This window comes from Cervus canadensis, chromosome 20, assembly GCF_019320065.1.
Source record: "Cervus canadensis isolate Bull #8, Minnesota chromosome 20, ASM1932006v1, whole genome shotgun sequence".
NCBI lineage: Eukaryota > Metazoa > Chordata > Mammalia > Artiodactyla > Cervidae > Cervus > Cervus canadensis.
The window spans coordinates 16606532-16614067 of record NC_057405.1 but is presented as its reverse complement, the minus strand read 5'-3'; the positions used below and the strand labels follow the sequence as shown (position 1 = coordinate 16614067).

At 36.2% G+C, this 7536-nt stretch overlaps 1 pseudogene; it reads left to right on the top strand.

Moving 5' to 3' along the window:
* Window positions 1-3022: 3022 nt before the first annotated feature.
* On the top strand, window positions 3023-3525 carry LOC122422544 (annotated as a pseudogene).
* Window positions 3526-7536: the final 4011 nt, after the last annotated feature.

Below are 7536 nucleotides of genomic sequence, written 5' to 3'. Positions count from 1 at the left end.
AAATCCGTTTTTTGGTGATAAGAATACAGCATCCTTGGCAAAATTTTAGTTAGATAGTATAGGGTTGTTACTCCAGGGGCTATGATGTACAATAGATCTCTAGCAATTATTCTTCCTGCATGACTAAAACTATCTTTGGATTATTACCTCCTCATTTTCCCTTGTATCTAAGCCCCTGGCAATGACAATTCTAGTCTCTGCTTCTCTGAAAACATTTATCTTTAAAAAAGAAAAATACCTGAATAGGTAGGTTTCTTTGAACAATAACCAGACATTAAATTTATATCACAACTTCAAAGGAAAAAATAAATTGTAAGAGCCAAGCAACACTGTAGTTAGACTTCAAAAGTGTTTACTAAATTTAAAAATGCTTAACTTCCAATGTATGCAAATTGAATGTTTTATTTTCCATGCTTTTTAGATAATCCTTTTTATTATAGAATAATGGTGCAATCCTTGTGTTGATCTTAGGTATTGTCTTCTTTCTTTATCTTCCCTGTGGTGTTCCATGTTAGCCCATGGCAAGAGCATCCATATAAGAACATTCTTGAAAGCAATAAACACTAAAGCAAATAAAACAAAGAAAAAATTGTAGGACAACTGGTATTAACAAGCATTACACTGGGTAAGCTGGGCTAAGTGGTCACCTTATGCAATTTCTCATGAGTTGTGACTACATATGCATGAATCCTCCCAAATCTCATTGCATTTATTTAGTGCCCCTTTTTAAAAGTGAAATCTAAACTCAAATGCTGAAAAGCAAGTTTTTACAATCCCTATTATTCTTTCCTAATTTTATCTCATTATCTTTGTACTTAAAAATCCACATTTTTTTCCAATCTCAATACTTCTCTAATAGTAATTATCACACGTGTGACTTCAGATTTTACTCTAATTTTTATAGAACCTTATTTTAAAAATCAAAATGGTACTAGGAAAAATGCCCCTCAGAAGCCATATCACGTTTTCTTTAGCATTGTGTAAATCGTAATTGCTACAGTTCTGTGTTTTTTTTTTTTTTTAAACTATGTCTTAAGTCTTAAGAGAGATGACAAGGAAGAAGGAGAAGAAGGGGAAGGAGAAAGAAGGAGGAGGATGTAAAGTCAAAGGAGGAGGAGGAGAAGGAGAAGAAGGAAAAAGAGAAGGAAAATCAGAAAGGGGCTAATTTTTGAGGTCTATGCCTCAAACAAAGTTTCAGTTCCAACATACCTTCCTTAATTTAATAACATTAAAGGGTTACATAAAACCCCAAACTTACACAAGCATATATCCATCATAGAAATATAATTAAGGAAAAAAGGAAAGCAGTGTTGAGGAAGGAAAGAGTGAAGAAAAGGATGGAGGAAGTAAGCGTACTTTTTGAATTATTATTGTTGGAAAACGAGGTCTTCTCTTCTATGGTATTCCTTGTAGGGAATAAATAATTTGACAAAACTATCTATTCTGCTAATATGTACAATCACTCTTGGTCTCCAATGCAATTATTTAATAGATTTGCTGAGACTCTAATTATCTTAGAAGTCAAGACAGATAAAAGGAGGGAAAACTTACCTTCAACAGTATGATGTATCTAAAATCCTAAAAGTAAAACATAAAACTCTTCCCTATGGTTGAAAATTAGTTTGGATTGTATAGCTTTTAAACACTTACCATCATGCAAAGAATTGAAAATAGTTTTCCCACTTATTTTTTAAAAGCTTGTAGCACCTCAATGTTCATTGCAGCACTGTTTATAATTGCCAGGACATGGAAGCAACCTAGATGCCCATCAGTGGACAAATGGATAAGGAAGCTGTGGTACGTATACACAATGGAATATTACTCAGCCATTAAAAAGAATTCATTTGAATCAGTTCTAATGAGATGGATGAAACTGGAGCTCATTATACAGAGTGAATTAAGCCAGAAAGATAAACACCAATACAGTATACTAATGCATATATATGGAATTTAAAATGATGGTAACGATAACCCAATATGCAAAACAGAAAAAGAGACACAGATGTACAGAACAGACTTTTGGACTCTGTGGGAGAAGGCGAGGGTGGGATGTTCTGAGAGATTAGCATTGAAACAAGTATACTATCAAGGGCGAAACAGATCACCAGCCCAGGTTGGATGCATGAGACAAGTGCTCGGGGCTGGTGCGCTGGGAAGACCCAGAGGGATGGGATGGGGAGGAAGGCAGGAGGGGGGATTGGGATGGGGAACACGTGTAAATCCATGACTGATTCATGTCAATGTATGGCAAAAAATCTACTACAATATTGTAAAGTAATTAGCCTCCAACTAATAAAAATAAATGGAAAAAATTAAAAAATAAAAGCTTGCAGCAGTTTGCCGACTTATTTTAAAGCAGGGCTTTGTGTATCACCAGAACTGGATATTTCTACATGATTATACTTATTCTAGGTTTTGTTAGCAATGAATAATCAAATGCTTTTAGTTCTTTTGTAGTTCTATATGGAAGAAAATTCCTATGAGTAATGAAATTCCTATGAATAATTGAAATGAATGCATTTGTTTGTACATGTCTCATTACATTGACATCTCACAACAATATGACAAAAAATTACCCACTTTCACTTGCAAGTAGGACACAGGTTTTATAGGATCTTTGCTTAACAAAGTAAGTGCCTCTAATACACACTGAATAATTTTATGTTTTTTTTTTCAATTTTTCCATATTAATTATTTTTAGAAACTGATTTCCTGAAGAAAGATTATTAACAGTTTATGTAAAGTTGGAAACAGAGTGAAGACACTCAGTCGTGTCGACTTTTTGCGGCCCCATGGACTATAGCCCACCAGGTTCCTCCATCCATGGAATTTTCCAGGCAAGAGTACTGGAGTAGGTTGCCCCGTTTCCTTCTCCAGGGGATCTTCCTGACCCAGGGATCAAACCCAGGTCTCCTGCATTGCAGGCAGACGCTTTACCATCTGAGCCACCAGGAATCCCCCCTGGAAACAGAAGGAAGTGTCCAGGTCCAGGAGGGCGGGGTTTGCCGCACCCCAGGTCACCATGACAACCGAGCCCCACACTGCTGAGCCTCTGTGTAAAGATTGTCACTTTACTTGCTGGTCCAAGGCGGATGTGAAAGAAAGCCAGGGGAGGCCCACTGCATACAACAGCACTGGAACCGAATATGTGTCATCACCTTGCAGGGTCTCACCCAGTTCTTCAATGTGGATAAACAATGAAAAGCATTTCTTATCAAATCTGTGCAAACTTCAAAACAAAGCCTGGGAAATTTAAGCCATAGGCACAGTTTCTAACAGAACTGGCACCTCTTTGTCAGATTTACTGCTCAGATGAAGAAGAATATACCATATCTAACTGTGTTAGAGTTGGTGGAAGTGAGGGAAAATGTTCTCCATAAACCACCTATTCTTCAAGAGAAGCCATCCACTGAAGGCTACTTTTCAATTGTGTTGCCCAAAGTTGAAGACAGTAAAAGCATAACAGAAGGGTTACTGACACAAAAGCAGTATGAAGTCATCAAAGCCACAGCATCTACCTCATGAGGGGCGAGGACTGAGGTGGAGTAAAAAGCCTCCTCATCCTAACCTGGCCTAGCAGTCAGTGCGCTAAGGGAGAACAGCATGGGTGAAGCATTCTTCACACCCAACCATCTGCAGGGAGACCCGCTCTTAAAAGCTAACCTAGTTTTCCTTCTTTGTCTTACATAACAAGCCTTGATTCCACTTTGTCTTCAACCTCCCAGATCTGTTCTCTTGCTTTACTCTGACAACTGGCAAGTGAGAGATGTTTTTCTGATTATAAATGGAAAAAAAAAACGCATGTTGAGGAAAATTTGAAAAGACAGAAAGTAAAAATAATTTACCCATCATCCACTAGTAATTTACCCACTAGTAGATAATTTACCCACTAGTAAATACTACCTTTTGAACAAAGCAACAACAAAAAGTTGGAATCAGGATGAAATAATAAAACACTTGTTATCACTAAAAGATATACATATGCATATATGTGTATATATATATACATAATATGCATATATATATACATATATATCAAAGCAAACCAAAGTAAAAATATGATGATTGCTTTCCTACTTTTAAATTTCACTTAATTTTCTTAGAAAAGCTTTATACATTTAGATTTTTCCCAGAAACAGGTTTGTTTAGTGCTGGGAAATTGATTAATACATTAATTGATTGATTAAGTTATCTATCAAATAATTTTTAAAAGTTTCAAAGTTGTGGAGTATTTAACCTTGATACTTACCTATGTTATTAACATTTTCCCATTGTGATTCATTTCAGCACATGCTTGACATTTTCAAATGAACTGTTAGTTTTATAAATCCTGAAATATTATCTTGAGTTTATCTTTTCCTTGCCTACATAACCTTGCAAATTTTTTAGGAAGTTACTTTTTAAAATTGTACTGTAGTTTTTTTTGTTTTTTTTGTTTTTTTTTAATAGTCTCAGTGCTACTGCTCATGAATTATTCAGGTGAAAATTTTATGCTTTAAAGATGTGTAAATTTAAATCTGAATATTTCTTGGCTTCAAAAACACAAGAACAAATTTCATATAGTTAATGCATCATTTATCACTCATCTATGTTACTGGCCTAAGTATAAATGTGTGACTAAAAAACAAATTATCCCCTTTATTTCAATAAAATAAGTATACTTCTAATACTTTAAATGTAAAGTAATATATCATTGGATTCTATTAAAATGTTAAACTGTTTATGACATTAATAAAAGATCTCTATCAATTTTCCATTTTGTCACCAATCCTATCAATTTCAGCTTTGCAACTGTTTCAAATTCGTCTCTCATGTTTATCAGTGTCAACATCCTACTTCAGATGTTCATCTTTTATTTCATCTGCTAAAATAACCTCTAAATTAGCTCTGTTTATGTATATACCACACTGCTGCAACTTTCCTATTAAAGAATGTTGGATAGTACACTTTCATTCTTTAAAAATGCTGTGTTACCTAAAGGATAAGTTAAAATCCCTTGAATGACACTTACAGAGTTTATAATGTAGATTCGTCTATTATAATATTTATTTTTTTTAACAAACATATGTGTTCTGCTATCCTCCCATTTCTGTGTGTGTGTGTGTGTGTGTGTGTACAAGCATAAACACATGCAGAACACCTATCTATACAATCATGTAACCACACTGACCCCATTACATACACTTCCTTACTGTTTGATCACAGGACCTTTAGAACTACAGAGATGATAACTACTACTCAATAAAGAGTATTGTGATAAATTGTTACTTATCTTAGAGGAGGATATAATATAAATCTTTTCTGTTACAGGTTGGATTCAAGAGGCAGAAGTGAATGTTGGTACCAATTAAGGGCTGCTGGGATCAACACCAGTAGAAGGTCAGGTAAAGAAATCGAATTGACTATACAGAGTAGATGAGCTCTGATAGGGTTTGAATAATGACCCCTCAAAATGTCAGATTGGTTAAGTAGAGTAGAGGAGAACAGGATATTTCCTACGTCTACATTCACCTGCCATTAGATGCAGGCTGCTGCCAGGAAAAGCAGCAGTCTTTGTCAAGGCAACAGTCTTCAGTTGCAATAATTCCTAAAGTTCAATAGCAACTGAGAACTACCTGTTGCAGCACTTCTAGCAGCTGAGGGAATAAACTCTTCAGTCCTTAAGTGTGTCTGTGCTATGCTCAGTCTTGTCCAGTTCTTTGTGACTATATGGATGGTAGCCTGCCAGGCTCCTCTGCCCATGGACTTTTCCAGGCAAGAACACTGCAGTGGGTTGCCGTTTCCTTTTCCAGTGGATCTTTCTCACAGTTGGGTAGGTTTTCTGAAATTAAAATCTGGCTATATTACTCCCTTGCCTAAAATGCTTAAATGGTATCCTATCATCTACAAATAAAGCCCTAAATTCCTTACAGTAACCCCAATTTTCCTTCCTGATATCACACTGATTATCTTTCCAGGTAAACACAACCACTCCCACATAGTATTTGGTGTTCTGCCAAATACCCCATACCAAGGTTATTCTACATTTCTTTTTCCCTTTGTTTTTTCCTATAGATATGCCCTTTCCCCCTCTTTGTCTGACAAACTTAAAATAATTCCTCTAAATCCTGGGTCTGTTTTTGTCAACCTGTCACTCACTTCCTTAAATGTGGTACATACTTCATAAGTTATCTATTTACTATGTCAGAGCTCCTGGAGAATATAAACTTGCTGTATTTTAATCTCTTAATTTTTATTCAGAGTATATGACACATGTTAGGCTATCAAATTTTGATATATTTAATAAACAAGTAGATTTAATAATAAATTGTAAAATTACTTTCATATAAAATGAATATATTTTAGTACTTTCAAATGATTGTATACCAAATGAATTAGCTGTTGTTGATATGCATCACATTATTGCTTCTATATAAAATTGCCTATCAGGTACATGTTGGGATAGAAAACATCCTTAGCAGATAGAGATAGAATTTCCTTCTGTGTCAGAGGACAGGTTCATCACTAGACAAGGATAATAAATGTATTGTATTCCTCTCACTCTAGGGCATATATCAGGCAGATTTTCTGACAATACTTTAAGATTCAGTTCAGTTCACTTCAGTTCAGTCACTCAGTCGTGTCTGACTCTTTGCAACCCCATGAATCACAGCACGCCAGGCCTCCCTGTCCATCACCAACTCCCGGAGTTTACTCAAACTGATGTCCATCGAGTAGGTAATGCGATCCAGCCATCTCATCCTTTGTCATCCCCTTCTCCTCCTGCCCCCAATCCCTCCTAACATCAGGGTCTTTTCCAATGAGTCAACTCTTGGCATTAGGTGGCAAAGTAGTTGAGTTTCAGCTTCAGCATCAGTCCTTCCAATGAACACCAAGGACTGACCTCCTTTAGGATGGACTGGTTGGATCTCCTTGCAGTCCAAGTGACTTTCAAAAGTCTTCTCCAACACAACAGTTCAAAAGCACCAATTCTTTTGTGCTCAGCCTTCTTCACAGTCCAACTCTCACATCCATACATGACCACTGGAAAAACCATAGCCTTGACTAGGCGGACCTTTGTTGGCAAAGTAATGTCTATTTTTTAATATGCTACTAGGTTGTTCATAACTTTCCTTCCAAGGATTAAGCATCTATTAACTTCATGGCTGCAATCACCGTCTGCAGTGATTTTGGAGCCCCAAAAAATAAAGTCTGGCACTGTTTCCACTACTTCTCATCTATTTCACATAAAGTGATGGGACTGGATGACATGGTCTTAGTTTTCTGTATATTGAGCTTTAAGCCAAATTTTTTACTCTCCTCTTTCACTTTAATCAGGAGATTTTTAGTTCCTCTTCACTTTCTGCCATAAGGGTGGTGTCATCTGCATATCTGAGGTTATTGATATTTCTCCCGGCAATCTTGGTTCCAGTTTCTGCTTCTTCCAGCCCAAGGTGTCTCAGGATGTACTCTGCATATAGGTTAAATAAGCAGGGTGACAATATATAGTCTTGACATATTCCTTTTCCTATTTGGGACCAGTCTGTTGTTCCATGT